The sequence below is a fragment of the Pogona vitticeps genome, chromosome 4 (genome assembly GCF_051106095.1).
Source record: "Pogona vitticeps strain Pit_001003342236 chromosome 4, PviZW2.1, whole genome shotgun sequence".
Classification (NCBI taxonomy): Eukaryota; Metazoa; Chordata; class Lepidosauria; order Squamata; family Agamidae; genus Pogona; species Pogona vitticeps.
The window spans coordinates 232,633,789-232,650,762 of NC_135786.1; the positions used below are offsets into that span (position 1 = coordinate 232,633,789).

Below are 16,974 nucleotides of genomic sequence, written 5' to 3' on the forward strand. Positions count from 1 at the left end.
GCTAGTTTAAGAACACCTGGGGACCCAAGGTTGGAGACCACTGATCTAGGATACTTTTGTTGTTGTTGTTTAGTTGTTAAGTCGTGTCCGACTCTTTGTGACCCCATGGATCAGAGCATGCCAGGCCCTCCTGTCTTCCATTGCCTCCCGGAGTTTGGTCAAATTCATGTTGGTAGTTTTGGTGACACTGCCCAACCATCTTGTCTTCTTTCGGCTCCTTCTCCTCTTGCCTTCACCCTTTTCCAACATCAGGGTCTTTTCCAGGGAGTCTTCTCATGAGATGGCCAAAGTATTGAAGCCTCAGCTTCAGGATCTGCCCTTCCAGGGAGCACTCAGGGTTAATTGTTCTCTTTGCAGTCCAGGGGACTCTCAAGAGCCTCCTCCAGCACCACAATTTAAAAGTATCAATTCTTTGGCGGTCACCCTTCTTTATGGTCCATCTCTCACTTCCATACATCGCTACTGGAAAAATCATAGCTTTGACTATGCGGACCTTTGTCGACAAGGTGATGTCTCTGCTTTTTAAGATGCTGTCTAGGTTTGCCATCACTTTCCTCTCAAGAAGCAGGCGTATTTTAATTTTGCGGCTGCTGTCACCATTTGCACTGATCATGGAGCCTAAGAAAGTAAAATCTGTCACTGCCTCCATATCTTCCCCCTCTATTTCCCAGGAGGTAATGGGACCAGTGACCATGATCTTAGTTTTTTTTTTATGTTGAGCATTTTTTCATTCTTCTCTTTCACCCTCATTAAGAGGTTCTTTTATTCCTCTTCACTTTCTGCCATCAGAGTGGTATCATCTACATATCTGAGGTTGTTGATAATTCTTCTGGCAATCTTAATTCCGGCTTGGGATTCAACCAGTCCTGCTTTTTGCATGATGTATTCTGCATATAAATTAAATAAGCAGGGAGACAATATACAGCCTTGTCGTACTCCTTTCCCAATTTTGAACCAATCAGTTGTTCAATATCCAGTTCTAACTTTTGCATCCTACCCCACGTATAGATTTCTCAGGAGATAGATAAGGTGGTCAGGCACTCCCATTTCTTTAAGAACTTGCCATAGTTTGCTGTGGTCCAAACAGTCAAAGGCCTTTGCATAGTCAATGAAGCAGAAGTAGATGTTTTCTGGAACTCTCTGGCTTTCTCCATAATCCAGCACATGTTAGCAATTTGGTTTCTAGTTCCTCTGCCCCTTTCTAGTTCCTCTGCCCCTTCGAAGCTTGTACTTCTGAGAGTTCTCTGTCCACATACTGCTGAAGCCTACCTTGTAGGATTTTGAGCATAAACTTGCTACCATGTGAAATGATACTAGACCATTGCAATATTAGACTATTGAGCTCACTAACAGGATGTGCCATAAAACCTGCAAATACCAATTTTTATGAACAACATTCAGCTACTAAAATTGTTTATACATCAATGACCTTGCTGGCTATAGACTTGACTTTACTATAGTAAACTATTTCTACATCATAATTTTAAACACGTCTCCATTTTAAGGGCTGCTTTTTCTATATCCCACTCCCATTTCTCCAACATTTATCACATACAAAATTCCAAACCCTTGCAGGGTGAGTGTTCCCTTTAAAACATTTTGAACCACAGATGTCATGCAGGGCTCCTGTTATCGACACCTATAGTCAGACAATTCAAAGTTATAGATTATTCTGCTGAAGATGCCGGCCACAGAGAATGGCGAAACGTCAGAAAGAACTGTGACAACCCCAGACCTACTGGGATATACCACAGTTTCACTAAGTTGCCACCAACCATTCCCTGTAAGGAGTCACACAGACCAGGAATGGATTTTTAACAAATAAAGGAATAAGGTTTATTTAAATCACACACAGGGAAAATAAAATGATCAAGTGAATAAGATACAGTAACGTGGCTTAGTCTCAATCATACATACACCAGTTAAGTTCACACAGAACACCTTCAAATAAAGCACAGACCCTGAACCTATCAGTTCTGGCTACCCATACAGACACCTGAACCTATCAGGTTGGTACTGACTGACACACAGTAGTACCCTGTCTGACACACAGACTCCCACTCAAGCTTCTTCTCTCAGCTCTCCTCCAGCTTCTCCCCCAGCTTCTTCCTCACAAACTCCACATATATATACAGTACAGCCCCTCCTCCTGATGTCCCGCCTTCCACTCCCCATAGGATGGAACTTTCCCTCCAAACCCATGACAGACAGGTAACATCAGTGCTGTATGTAACAAGAACAATCTTCAGAACACGGCCAAAGAGCCTGAAAAACGCACAACGACCAATGTTAACTGTATTCATGTAGTATTGCATACAAGCATTGGGCGAATCTTGTTGGTTTTCATATGAGGTTGACATAACTTGCCACAGCTGTTGATTGTTGCTAATGGACAGAGTGCCAGCATTTGCTTCAGTTGTGTACCTGACCACCTGCCTGATTGTGCAACCCATAGGAACCCTGGCCGCTCCTCAATTAGCTCCAACGACGCACAGCAAGTTATGCAAAACCTATGCAGAAAGCAATAGGCGTCTGACCAATACTACTAAAAATTGTGTTCCAATAAATATTAGGCTTAGCAGATACCTCTCCAAATACACCCACCCACCCACACCCACACCCACACACAAAATCAAAGCACATGTATCTCAATCCTAACAATGCTGTATTTTTAATTCCCTTGATATTCCTCAGATGTTCCACCCTGGTAGGAAACTTTGAATTGGAAAGGTTATTCTCTTGCAAGCCTCATGCGGTTTGATGTTGTCCCCATCCATCACAACCCAGAATGTATTGCTCTCTCCCACCGTCTCAAGTAATGGTTGCCCCCTGCTTTATTTAATAGATACCTCTCAGGGAAGCCTGCAGTTCCGTGCCCGGGAACACAGTGCCATTATATAGAAAACCTCATTAGACAAATAGCATCCATTTTTGTCCTTTCCAATGGCCTCTTGCTAGCTAGTTGCTCACGAAGGCTTTCTAAATGATCCGTGAACACTGGGGGAGGCGGGCTCATGTACGCCAGGCAATTTATTTTCCCAGAGATTTCCTGTTCAAAGGAAAAAGCAAACACAGGGGTCAGTGACGGCCTTGTTTCACCAACACTTCTCGGCTCACCTCTTGCCAAACAACAGCACAAAGGCAACTGAAATCAATGAGCCTTCTCCCAGGGCTGTGTCTTTCCAAGGTGAACAAAGTTTTCCTGCTCTATTAGAACAAAGAAAAAGGACAAGCAAAGGTGAGAGTTCCTGCTCACGGCTGGGTGTGTAAGAAATTCTTCCTCACAACCCATGGTGTTCTGTTGGAACAACAAGGTGGAATCACCTGAAATTCTTCAGAATGAATGTGTCAGAGAATATGAATTTGCAAAGGCAGATTTTTCCTTAATGATTAGTTGTCTGAGAGGGCTTTCTAAATGGATTGCTGTGCTCCATTGTTCCAAATGTGTTTTCGTTTTGATTTTATTTGCCATTTTTAATAGAATCCTTGTTTAATTCTTTTTAAATAATTGTACACCTCTTTTTTTTGCTTTTAAATATTGTCTTTTTAATGATGGGAGTCGCCTTGGCTCCTTTTTAAGGAGAAAGGTGGGATCAAAATATTTTAGATAAATAATAAAATTTAAAAAGGCAGAATTTGAACTGCGATGATGATCTTGCCCATTGAATCTGATCTAACCCAATCTGATTTTAAGCTGCATGTGGAGTTTTCTGAGCCTCAGGATTCTTCAAGATGGGAGTTGAGCTGCTGGAAGATGTCTATGCCTACTCAAAAGTAAAGGCCCATTGACTTCAGTGTGGGTGAGAAAGAATTCAGTGCACACAACCCTGCAACATAAAATACATATTTTGTTGCAGCGGCTTGGTCAACCACAGGAATCCTATATAGATGGGTTTTTTCATAACCTTGGACAAGGAGCTAGACTCAGAGACTGTGGAATCAGGAGAGGAAGATTTACTTGAGAATTATTGCAGATCAGAGATCCCTAAACCTGAAATGCTGGAAGCATTGGCTTCCGTGGGGCTAGATACCCTCAAAGCAAAAACACTGTGATAACTTTTAAGTCCATCTGCAGCTCAGGCTGATTGGCTCAAAATTGGGAAAGGAGTACGACAAGGCTGCATATTGTCCCCCGGCTTATTTAACTTATATGCAGAATACATCATGCGGAAGGCTGGACTGGAGGAATCCCAAGCCGGAATTAAGATTGCCGGAAGAAATATCAACAGCCTCCGATATGCAGATGATACCACTCTGATGGCAGAAAGTGAGGAGGAACTAAAGAACCTTGTAATGAGGGTGAAAGAGAAGAGTGCAAAAAACAGTCTGAAAGTCAACATCAAAAAAACTAAGATCATGGCCACTGGTCCCATCACCTCCTGGGAAATAGAAGGGGAAGAATTGGAGGCAGTGACAGATTTTACTTTCCTGTGTTCCATGATCACTGCAGATGGTGACAGCAGCCACAAAATTAAAAGATGCCTGCTTCTTGGGAGGAAAGTGATGAAAATCTTGACAGTATCTTAAAAAGCACAGACATCACCTTGCCAACAAAAGTCTGAATACTCAAAGCTATGGTTTTTCCTGTCGTTACGTATGGAAGTGAGAGCTGGACCATAAAGAAAGCAGACCGCCGAAGAACTGATCCCTTTGAATTGTGGTGCTGGAGGAGCCTCTTGAGAGTCACCTGGACTGCAAGGAGAACAAACCTATCTATTCTAAAGGAAATCAACCCTGAGTGCTCACTGGAAGGACAGATCCTGAAGCTGAGGCTCCAATACAATCTCATGAGAAGAGAAGACTCCTTGGAAAAGACTTTGATGTTGGGAATGTGTGAAGGCAAGAGGAGAAGGGGATGACAGAGGATGAGATGGCTGGACAGTGTCTGTGAAGCAACCAACATGAAATTGACACAACTCCGGGAGGCAGTGGAAGATAGGAGGGCATGGCGTGCTCTGGTTCATGGGGTCACGAAGAGTCGGACACGACTTAATGACGATGACGCAGCTCAGGCCACTACAACTATCTCCATGAACTCCACAATCAGTGAAGATGATGAAGCACATCGGCAGGACACTTAGTGTGATCTCTTGTATAGACAGAGGACTGCAAATTTTCCAGACTAGAGACTTGTTTCTTTAAGCCAGCCTCTACCAGAGATGGAAATAATTATCTGTCCTGATTATGCTCAACCCTACCTCCAGACCCAATCTACAGTCTCATTCAGTACTTTGTTCATATTAGATTTTTCTAGTTTGCACATTTACACTCTTTTTTTGGCTTTAATGTGAGCATTTTGGGACCTGTTCCTCCCATTGAATAAAGCATGTGTGTCTTTTTCAATCATATGCATCAGCAGTTATTCACATTTTTAAAATCTGCTAATGGCTTTAGGCTGGTTTTATTTCTCCTACATATTTTACAAGCCTTGCTAACATGCAAATTTGTCTGGCAGGCAGCATTCAGGGGTGTGAAAGAGATCTTTTCATAGAGAATCTTGGCACCATTGAAATTCTTTTCCATGTCTACCTGTAACTGGTTTCATGATGGCTGTTGTGCTCTGGCCGATCAGCACCTTACCACTTTCCCTACACAAATCCTTAGGACTGACATGTCAAGATGATGTAGTTACATCCCAGCAGGACTTTACTGGAGCTGATGGTACATTTTCACTTTTAATCGTTCATGTTAATCATCTGTTTTTAATCATGGTTTGACCCTACGTTCTGTGTTTTTTTATTTATGCTTTGCATCTCTTAAGGAGGTTTACTCTGAGGCTTAGGAATCTCAGGTAAATATGTATTGATAATTGTGAGATTGTTAGCTATTCTATCCCCTCTGTTGGATTGGTCTAAGCATGAGCAACTATTACACCAGACCTGGGCAAAGTGCGGCCCGAGGGCCACATATGGCCTGCGAGCCGCTCCTGCCTGGCCCACGGACAGTTTTGAACATCAAAACCATTTATAGCTTTTTGTCTAAAGTTGATCAGTTGCTTATCTTTAACATACCACAAAAAAACATCTTAAGTATTTGTGAAGATTACCAAGTTTAAAATAAAAACAATCATAACATCACTGTTTCATTTTATTTTTAAGTAAAGTTTGTTCGGCCCCCAAACACAGTTCAGATTTTTCACGTGGAAATTAATTGCCCACCCCTGCATTACACAGTAAATGAGACACTAACTGAAATTCCATTGCTTTGTTATCAACATTGCGTTCACAACGTCCTGCGTGGGTATTGCAAATTTCCCAACTGAGATGGACAGAACTCAGACTGACTATAAAGTATTTCTGAAAGATTTGTTCTTCAGAATAGGAGACACAAGCAGCTCACACTCAGAAAAGAGAAACAAGGTGATTCAGCTCAAAAGACAAATAAGACTCAGTTTTATCATTCCCCCTACCACCATATAATGCTTGATTACATTTAGGTGTTAAATTCCTGCCAGGTAGATTTCCCAGTTACAAACAGATTAGATTAGGCCTCCTCAATCTTGAGAGATGATGGTCACATGCTCTGAATAGAGGACATGGAACAGCATCTAGTGTGGCTGAGAAGGCCAGTTCAAGAGTGACCATCCCTTCCACACTGAAGACAAATACAATCTGTCCCCTGTCCAGCTCCCTGGTTTTGCTGCTTTCAGGACTGCCTGGAAGCAGGTGGTGCATCACAGCCTCTCCCAATTTGAAGAGACCCTTGTCCAGCAGGCCGAGGCAAAGAAGCAGTGCTGAAACTAGCAAAACCCGGGAGCTGGACAGGGGAGAGATTGTATTTCTCTTCAGTGTGGAAGGGATTGTCACTCTCAAATTGGTCTTCTCAGCCACACTAGACGCTGTTCCAAGTCCTCCATACAGAGCACGTCACCATAGTCTCTTGAGACTGAAGGATGCCTACACAAAAGGCCCCTTTCAACTTCACTATTCTATGATTCTATGTTTTGCTAAATAAAAAACATAAAAATATATTCACTGCTACATATATTTTTAAAAAACTTTTTAATATAAATTTCCCATAGTAAGTTACACCAGAGGAGGGCCATTGAACCAATGGGGATTTGGTAAGTTAGCGCCATAGGTTTCATTGATTGAAATGGATTTACTTTCTTTGCAATATAATTTAGCATAATGAGTAGGTCCATTTAAATCAATAGAACTTATGAAACAGTTGACTTAGTGGGCCTACTCTACTGTTTCTTATTACACTGAGCAACAAGATTTCAGCCAATGTAAGAATTGTTCCTTGTGCTAAAAGACAGAGAGAAGTATTTTATATTTTTGTTGGACATATTTTATGCCTCTTTTGTGCATTCCTGAAGTGGTGACTGACTGAAGTGGTGGGACTTTGAAAGTAAGGTTTGGAAGTAACTGGTAACTTATTTTTAAAAGTAACTTCACTGATACAGGATGTGATAAATCTCCAAAGGAATTTTCTTTCACTTTTGTGGCCCCCTCCCCAAAGTAAATAATTAACAGACAGGAATATAAATATTTGTACATTTCACTTTCACAAGAAAAAAACAAAGCATTGCAAACAATCGCTCACCAGTGATTAGCTTGCAATAATTGTTGTGCATTTTTCATATTTGAACCTTTTAGGAAACATTTGTTAGAGAGTCCGTGTTTTGTTTTGTTTTTTGTTTTTGTTTTGCACCCCAGCCAGAATGTTTTGTCCAAAACTGTTCTAATTTTTGCAAGCATTTTGAAATTAGAAATATTAGATTTTGCTCAACATTCTGTGGGTTTTTTCTGCTTGTATTTTGCTTTCGTGTAAAATACAAGGCTCAATTTTTTTGTTTTTGCTTTTTCCCCCTCCCCCCGCATGTTGTCGCTGCTCGTGACAAAAGACAACCTGATAGATGCCACAAAGAAGGGGGAAATCTCACCATATTTCTGAGGTAACTTGGTGTGTCAAAGCATTTTTCTTTCATCCAGGATAAGCACACTTGTCAATATTCATTACATTGTTAGTTACATGACAGGAAACTAGTTACCTGTAAGCTCTGTTTAGCAGGCATGTGCCAGTAAATGCTATTCTCTAACCCCTCTGGGTGAAACAAAATGTACAGACATGAATCAGTGCTCAAATAATTAGCAAAGAAATAGAACAACAAGAAGAAAAACTGAATGGGAAACTGTGCACACTCTACTTCAAGAGTTCTGGACATTCCCCTAATTAAACAAGAGCTATGGAAAGCTGGGTTTCAGGATAGAAAAAAAGTGCATAGCGATGATAAGGTACATCCTTTCATTCCCTAATTCCGATTGTCTCTTCAACAAAGAATCAGAGGAACATATCTACAAAGATAACATCTATTCGTGAAATTTACACTACTACGTCGGCACAGCTTGACATGAAAGCCTACAGTATAAGAATCTTTACCAGACTGATAATGACTCCATGAATTTTCTGGCTGATCTATAACTCCTTCAACTATTTTTTTTAAAGGAGAGAGAGAGAGAGAGAGAGAGAGAGAAGGGAGGGAGGAAGAGATCTCCACAGGACCATTACTACGGGAAAGGACAATTACCCAGCTGATCTGTCAAGCAGGAAATATTTTACGTCTATTTGCTTCAGCACTTGAAACATTTTGCACCACCTTCATAAATCTTTCCTCCTGCCTCGCAATGGTCAATAAAACTAAATGTGACCTTGTTTAAAATGTGCTAGGTTTTAATTGCAACAGGGTTATATATTAGATTAGGGCTAAATGTATTATGCTGTCAACCAATATGTCAACGTTGGCAATGCACCCAGGCTGGAAGGATGGCTCATTCTTTGCAATCTGTGTCATTGGCCTCAAGCCTCGGTGTCCGCTCCATCACACTTGCTGTTGGATATTTTTTGTTTGTTTTGCTTTTGGTTTCCTCTTTCTCTTTGGGTCTCCATGTGCTGTGATGGAAAGGGAAGCGCTCTGGGTTTAAATTGGCTTAAAGCACTCTGGGTTAAATTGGTGATGAGGTAGAACAATATCAATAGTCTGCATTCACGATGCATCCATCAGTGTTGCTAATTCTTCTCATTTTATGTTTCAACCCAAAATCTTGGATATGCATTTGGTAAGTGGTTGCTTAATTTAAGAACTTCAGAGCTGGAAGGGACCCTATAGATCAGTGGTCCCCCAACCTTTCTGACACCAGGGTTTAGTTGAGGACCATTCCCCCAAGGGAACAGCTATTGTTATGCAATAGGTTGTTGGAGAGTAGATTTGAATCAAGCTCATACAGGAAATGGCAAGCAGGAGCAGGAAGTGAGATGCAATCGAAGCTCCGCCTCCTGTTAGATCAACAGCAGCCTAGAACCTAATAGGAGGACAGGCTCCTATTTGATTCTAATGCCTCAAGCACAGCTGATGTAGCAGCAGCAGGAGGGGTAAGGGGAGTGAAACTGCACTTTCTGTCAGATTAGCAGCAGCATTAGAACCTAACAGGAGCATGCTGGCAGCAGGCGGAGCTTTGCTCTCCACTCACCTCTCATTTGTCTGGGCGGACCGGCCCTTCCAAGGACACGGATCAGCATCAGTCAACAGCCTGGGGGTTGGGGACCCCTACTATGGATCATCCAGTCCATCCCCTGCCAAGGAGGTACAGTGGGAAATTGAACGCCCAACCTCTGGCTCTGCAGCCAGAAACCTAAAACACTACTATCCAGCAGTTCGCCCAGTCTGATCATTTATCTTCCTGGCTGAGAGGTTATCACCGAGAAACCAGACTGGAATGTTTTGGCCTGGGTTCACCAGGCCAAAATTGATTTCTGTATTGAACAAAAAATGACCAGAACTATTTCTGCCCATCCTACACTGGATGAATAGCAGTCTTCATAGCTTAGTGGTTTAGGTATGTGGCTGCAGAACCAGAGGTTGGGAGTTTGATTCCCCACTATGTCTCTTGTGATCAGAGCCAGCCTATGTAATTGTGGGCAAGCTGCACGGTTCCAGGATGCCCCTCGAAGAAAGGAATGGTAAACCACTTTTCTGTATTCTCTATCTCAAAAACCTTGGAAAGGGTCACCATAAGTCAAGATCAACTGGACAGCCCACAGTGCATACGTACATGCATTGGAAAGTCCTGGGGCAGCAATAGGCAGACTGAGCAATGTCATTATAGACAGTGGTGGCAAAAAAAAAAAAACACTAGGGGGACAGATGCACCATATTTGACAGAAGTATACCAATGCACCAACATTCACATTTGAAAATACACAGTTAAGAGATAATATTGAGAAGAGAAGGCCTTTGTACCTTTCCTGTACCCCCATCCAACTTAATATGGGCCATGTTCACATGAGAGAAATGCCACACCCCTTTCTTGTGTCTTCTGCTTGTTGTATAGTTGTGGATTGTGGTCACGTCGCATATATCCTGTGATAGTGATTCATACATATTTCTATCATTTCAAAATTTTTGGGATGAATTAGATGTGGTACATTTGTCTACACCTGTTGAGCAGGACATATATCTCCTTCCTTTTCTTGTGCCTTTCTTTTGGCCTATCTTCCCCACTTAAAAAAAAATGTGTGGATACATCAACGTGTTGGCAAAATGTCTTTACTGGCCACGTACTGATTGGGACCATTTCTTCCTAGTTCTGTGCTTTGTTACCCTCTATGGAGAACTCACAGTGCTCTGCAGTGGCAGTTAAAAGACAATAGGGGGACTGATGATCCATATTTGACAGAAGTATACCAACGTGCTGTCATTCCCATTTGAAAATTAATAAAAAATGAAGGGAGTCAAATGGTAGCAGGTGAGGGATATGAAATTGCATGCCAGGTACATAGGAAATTATTTCTGGAGTACACACTCAATGGGATGTCAGTTGTATTGTGTGATGAAACACAGAACAAATATTGTAGTGATTTGATGTGGAAATAACAGAGAAGAGGAACAAAAGAATCGATAATGGCCATGTGTTGTCTGAACCAAAAAAAAGCAGCTGAAATTTCTGGGCAGTAACTCAGAAACGTTTTGCTGGTGTGACTGCAAGTTCAGTTTACAAACGCAAACTCCAAGCAGAGGGCTAAGTTGGAAAGGAACACTGCAGGAATGCACATATGTGTACAAATCATTTGATTAGCCAACCAGTAATAAAGTAGAATAATAGAAATGTAGAATTCTCTGTCTATCAAACCAACCCTCTGCTCAACAAATCTCGGACCTTGTTCCCACCAAAGCAGGAAATTCAAAGCTGAATCATCTCTGACAAATGCCGATCCAAATACAGTTCCAAAATTTCCACTAAAGGAGAGTTGAACATCTTCTGAGGTAGTCCGTTCGAATATTGAACAGTTTTGACAACTGGCATGTTCTTTCAAATGTTTAGTGAAAATCTATTTATAGAAGACATGGAGCTGCCCAAAACAAACATAGGATGATGGTTTTCTCACGGCACCCTGTAGGCTAGCATGTGGAGAAATAGCATTCAGTCCCAAAGGGTGTCTTGATGTTTGACCAAGGCCTAATCACAGTTACAGTAAAAGAGTAAAAATGTGGAGTTGTATGGCCTAGCATTTAGCTTCTAAATTAGATTAGATAAACTGTAATATAATCCAATCACCGCCTAACCTTATCCAGCATGATCAATTCTCACATCTAGCATGACCCTGAGTCCTAACTGTCCAATGTTGTGTGATGAGAGAGAATAATATGGAGAGTTGAAAAAGAATACTTTTTATGAAATATGGGGCAGATTCTTGGAATATGTATTAACAAGACGAAAGGGGAAAGCTCCAAATCAAGAATCAATGCAGTTCTGGAGAACAATAAAAGAAGAGGAAGAATATAGATGGAGGAAGAAGATTATTGCAAGAGGTTCCATCTACAGTGGTGGGGAACACACAGTTATATTGTATTTTGATTTGTGTAGTTTGTGTTTCTGTTTTAGTAAATTAAAAAAAAATTAAAAGAGAGAATAATATTTGGCCTTCTGAGATCACTTTTGCTTAGGTCTCTTCTGTTCTCCTGGTAGAGGATTTGCTATGTCCCTTGATCCATCTGAACTGAAGTTCTCCGTGAAGAGAAATATCATGAGCTTAACAGTGACTAAAGTGAAAAACACAAAGCCATATCAGCTTCTTATGAGAGAGCCTATTAGAGCACATCTTAAAGAATACTTGATAAAATGTAGCATGACTATTATTTCATTCCAAAGCATTAATCTCTAGAGAAAATGTGCAAGCAGTATGTATTTTTCATTTCTCATACCACCAAGAAACATATAATGATGTAAGATATAGTGATGGAGCCAACATTTAGATTTGTTTCTGCCAGGAGAGAAACCACGAGCATTATTTCCTTGAATCTCACCACAGTTTTAGAAGTCCACAGTTTAGAAAGGAGGAAATTGGACCAATTCATAGCTCAACATTCAGCTCTCATGAAGAGTGACAGGTCTGGATGGAGATTTTGAGGCTGTGTTTGCTGCAAGCTAGGGTCCTCTTCATGATTAAGCCCACAGTTCTGTGATATCACCAGTTCTCTGTATTTAACACCACAACATGCTGGGCAAAACCCCACTGCTGTAAATTTATGTCAGTGGAAATTGAAGATATCATCATCCAGTGTAGGTACAATTCAATTTAAACTAAATCGAAAGCCTCCAGGTCCATCATTTCAGCTCCCATGTCTCCCAAGGGACCCCATTTGCCCTGTGGAAAGTTTTGGGGGGAAAAATCACCTCTGGATGATCACCTCTGGATGGGATCAGAACTGCTGGTGGCAATCCAACAGTAATTTGTGGTGATTATTGTACATTTTCAACCTCCTGCCCAGGAAGGTTTGGGGGCATCAATGGCCAGATTGAGCATAGTTGTTATAAAGAGCTGATCATATACAATCCTGTGGCAATTATGTGGCCATTTTTTACTATAAGGAGAACTAACCTATCCATTCTAAAGGAAATCAACCCCGAGTGCTCAATGGAAAGACAGATCCTGAAGCTGAGGCTCCAATATTTTGGCCATCTCATGAGAAGAGAAGACTCCCTGGAAAAGACCTTAATGTTGGGAAAGGGTGAAGGCAAGAGGAGAAGGGGACGAGAGAGGACGAGATGGCTGGACAGGGTCATCGAAGCGACCAACATGAATTTGACCCAACTCCGGGAGGCAGTGGAAGACAGGAGGGCCTGGCATGCTCTGGTCCACGGGGTCACAAAGAGTTGGACACGACTAAATAATTAAACAACAACAGCAATTTTGACTATATAAGTCTTAGTCTCTTTAGGAGACTAAGGAGTGTTACAATAAGAACCTCGCTCTCATCCTGATGCTCCCAAAAAACTTCCCCAGGGCAAAAGTGAGTCTTATGAAGCTTTGGAACCTGAAACTGGGGGACAAGAAGCTTTCAAGCTGTCTATAAGGTGTGCATTAGTAAGGTAGGATGCTTAGCATGAGGAATTATGGGATATGTATTCCAAGAAATCTACCTGTTTTATTGTTGAATAAATCAAGAAAGAGAGGCAGAATGTCGCTCTTCCTTGTATGTATGCATGACTTATAAAATTCCACTCTATTTTGAAACAGCTGTGTATTTTTGTAATTTAACCAATGGCATTGTCATTTCATAAAAAATATGTCTTTCTTCCCTGCAGGCAGAGATGGCACCTAATCTTATGCTGATTTATGGGAGATTTATGCAGAAACATACTTTGGAATCCTTCTTGAATAATAGTGTGTACAATTATTAGGCTTCTGGTTTTTACAACCTTTAGCAGAGATTGATTTTTGGTCATTCCCGTCTCTGTTGGGTTTTAAGACTGAGCCATAATGTAAGCAGACTTTGACCTGACTGAATATTTATCTCAGTGCCAAGCTATATCCCCGGACTGAATAATTCTTAACCATCCGAGAAGCCTCCAGTGTTTTGTTTAGTAAATCACTTAATGGGGAGGTCACACCATAAGCATGCCCAGGTTAAATGGCATTTATTACCGAGTAAATATAGACAAGACTTCCCGGGAGAAACTCTAATTGGGTGTAAGAGAAACATGCTGTCAAAAGGCATTACATCTTGGACTGGGGGAGAGAGGTAACCCCTTCCAGGGAGAAGTCCTTTTGTTGGCTGAAATGCAGGAGTTGGTTCATACACTAGTGATGTGAAGGGCGCTACCTGTTCAAACATTTTAAGACAATCCCGTGTCTACGCAAAGCAGTATCTGAACCTGAACTTGTAGCACATTGTCCAACAAAGAGTCCGTGAGGTTGGTTGCTGGAGAAGAAGGTGAGAGCTTCAGAAGATGATTGAAGGCCAAACTGTATTCCTGCAATTTTCTAAAATGGCAGTAGCAACATCTCCTACTGAATTGGACAAAGGCTGTAGTCCAGGAAGGGAAGATTTAATTTTTCCCAGGTTTGTGGGGGAAAAAAATCTCCTTCTTCCTGATATTCCCCCACTGATCTGGCCATCTCAGCATCAAGATGATGCTGAGACACTAAAGTGGAGGGAGTCCTTTTCCATTTTTTAAGGGGGGAGGAGGAATAATTTGTGCAAATTAGAAGCATAATTGTTTGTAAAAGCCTGGTATCTGAAAGTAAGGATGGACTGTTTCGTGAAGTTAATGTTGAGAATTTTATCCTGGAAAGCAAGAGAACACTGTGTACATAACAGGCTGTCAAGGTTATCTACTTCAGGTGGCCAAAAAGGAAACATAATTGCACATTTGACAAAATGCATGAAAATCAGCTCTTCAAAAGATGTCAGTTTTCTCCTGGAAGGATACCAAAACAAAAGAAAGATCGGCAAATCTCACCATTTTCTAGCAAGGAGGGGAAAAAACAAACAAACAAACAAAAAACTAATTTTGGTTCAAAAACAAGTCACATCAGTATCTACACATGTAGCTCCTCACTTTGTGCCTGCTTTCACTTCAGAAATTCCATGGACCCTGTGGGGCAAAATATACAAGCACTATCCAACCTGGCAACAGCATACAGCACCTTCAAGCAACTGCTACAGTACCAGCAGGGGTATAAATCTCCATATTTCCTCTTTTAAAACAAAGGGCCAGCACTCCGATTAGTTATGGATGAGTTGAGAAACCACCAAATTTCCCACAATGACACAAGGGAGTTTCACTTTAAGGCATGATGCAAAATTAGCACGGACTCTTCAGATGGAACAGATCAAAGCCCAACTGTTGCTGCCTTCCACTGTTCTTGTTTTTTTAATCACTTTTCCTTCAACTGCAGCTTTTTTTATTCTTGATCACTAGATCAGGTAGCTCCTATCTGTAGTTTTCTGCTTGTGATGATGGTTTAAGTGCATAGCTAAGCCATTGCTAGTTGCTGCAGTCATCTAGTTATTAGCATATGTCTGTATACCAGGCCCTTATGAACAAAAGGAGAATATGGAGACAGAGTCCATCAGACTATAACGAGCTTGAGAAGAAGTGATAAAGAAGTTCTGTCTTGTTCTTAGCAACATCATTCATGCACTGTTTGTCACTTGGGGCGTATTCATAAATTTTAAGATGGAAAAGAACCATACTCCAGTGTTTTCTAAATTGTCCTCCACATGGGGAAGCTTACAGTTGGAGGAGGAGAGTCTCCTTTAGCCTTAGGTAGATTTTTCAAGAATTTGGTGTTCAAACATGGCAAAGAATATCTTCTTATTATTGAGGCATCCTCAAGTCCTTGACTGGTAGGAAAGGAGTCCTTACCCCTGCCCACAACTTTGGATACAAGTTCAGTAAATAGAAGAAGGCCTATTTCTTCAGCTGCTCCACTGCTCCTCTAAAGCCAAGAGCTGAACTTATATTTCTGTAAATATCTTTGGGTTTCACCTCTGCAGCTGGTGACATTAAGAAAAGTGGAGAACCCTGGAAGTCCATTAAACTAGACAGCTTGTGCATAACAATCAGGTAGCCATGTGACATGTGTGGGATATAACTCTTTCGTCCATTTCCTCCCTGAGAAGACGGTCTCCATCAAACACAGTTATCTCTCTGTCAAGAGCAACATGAGATTCATATAAAGGTTGCATGCAGCTTTCAGGACCAATAGTTGCTGGATTTCTTTTCCAAAGTTGGGTGGCATAGCTAATACCTTGAAAGGCAGGAACAACATTTAGAAAGATCTTGATTGGCTTGAGCACTGGGCTGAGAACAAGGAGCATGGAATTTAACAGGGCTAAGGGCAAAGTTCTACACCTGGGGGAGGGGGAAACAAATGCATGATTACAAGATGGGGGATATTTGGCTCAGTAATATTATGCACGAGAAGGATCTTGGAACTGTTATAGGCCACAAGCTGAATATGAGCCTTTCTGGAATCTCCTGGCATCACAAATGTGGCAAACCTCTTTATTTCACCCAACTCACATTAGGCTGATGGGTTTAATATGGATCTCCAACCAGTTTTTGTTTACCACCCCTGCAGCGGAACAAAAGATTGTAGCCTAGACGATACAATGACTATTGTTTTCTAAAATATTATATTTTAGCTTCTGATGTCTAAAGCTGCTGAGAGAATAGCTGAGGATCCAGATCAATCAAAAGTGGGCAACATATCACTTTTCAGGCCCTATTATCTCCATTTATCACTGCCATGATCCATATCTGTACTTAAATTGAGGAAAGCTGATTTATGGACCAACATCCTACTGCGTAGAAGAAGAAGAAGAAGAAGAAGAAGAAGAAGATAATAATAATAATAATAATAATAATAATAATAATAATAATAATAAGAAGAAGAAGAAGAAGAAGAAGAAGAAGAAGAAGAAGAAGAAGAAGAAGAAGAAGAAGAAGAAGAAGAAGAAATAATAATAATAATAATAATAATAATAATAATAATAATAATAATAATAATAATAATAATAATAATAATAATAATAATAATAATAATAATAATAATAATAATAATTAAGAAGAAGAAGAAGAAGAGGAGGAGGAGGAGGAGGAGGAGGAGGAGGAGGAAGAGTCATGATTAATTTTGTAAAATTTTGGAGAGATTTGACATCAAAACAAAATAATGTTACAG

The 16,974-nt window shown here is 40.9% G+C and overlaps 1 protein-coding gene across 1 annotated transcript in view; it reads left to right on the top strand.

The window, feature by feature from the left end:
- LOC144589100 (uncharacterized) overlaps positions 1-9,156 on the top strand; it is an 83,939-nt gene extending 74,783 nt beyond the window's left edge. Inside the window, exon 2 of the mRNA XM_078393057.1 lies at positions 9,144-9,156. The gene's annotated coding sequence lies outside the window, so the exon portion shown is untranslated. The remainder of the gene's footprint in view (positions 1-9,143) is intronic.
- Positions 9,157-16,974: the final 7,818 nt, after the last annotated feature.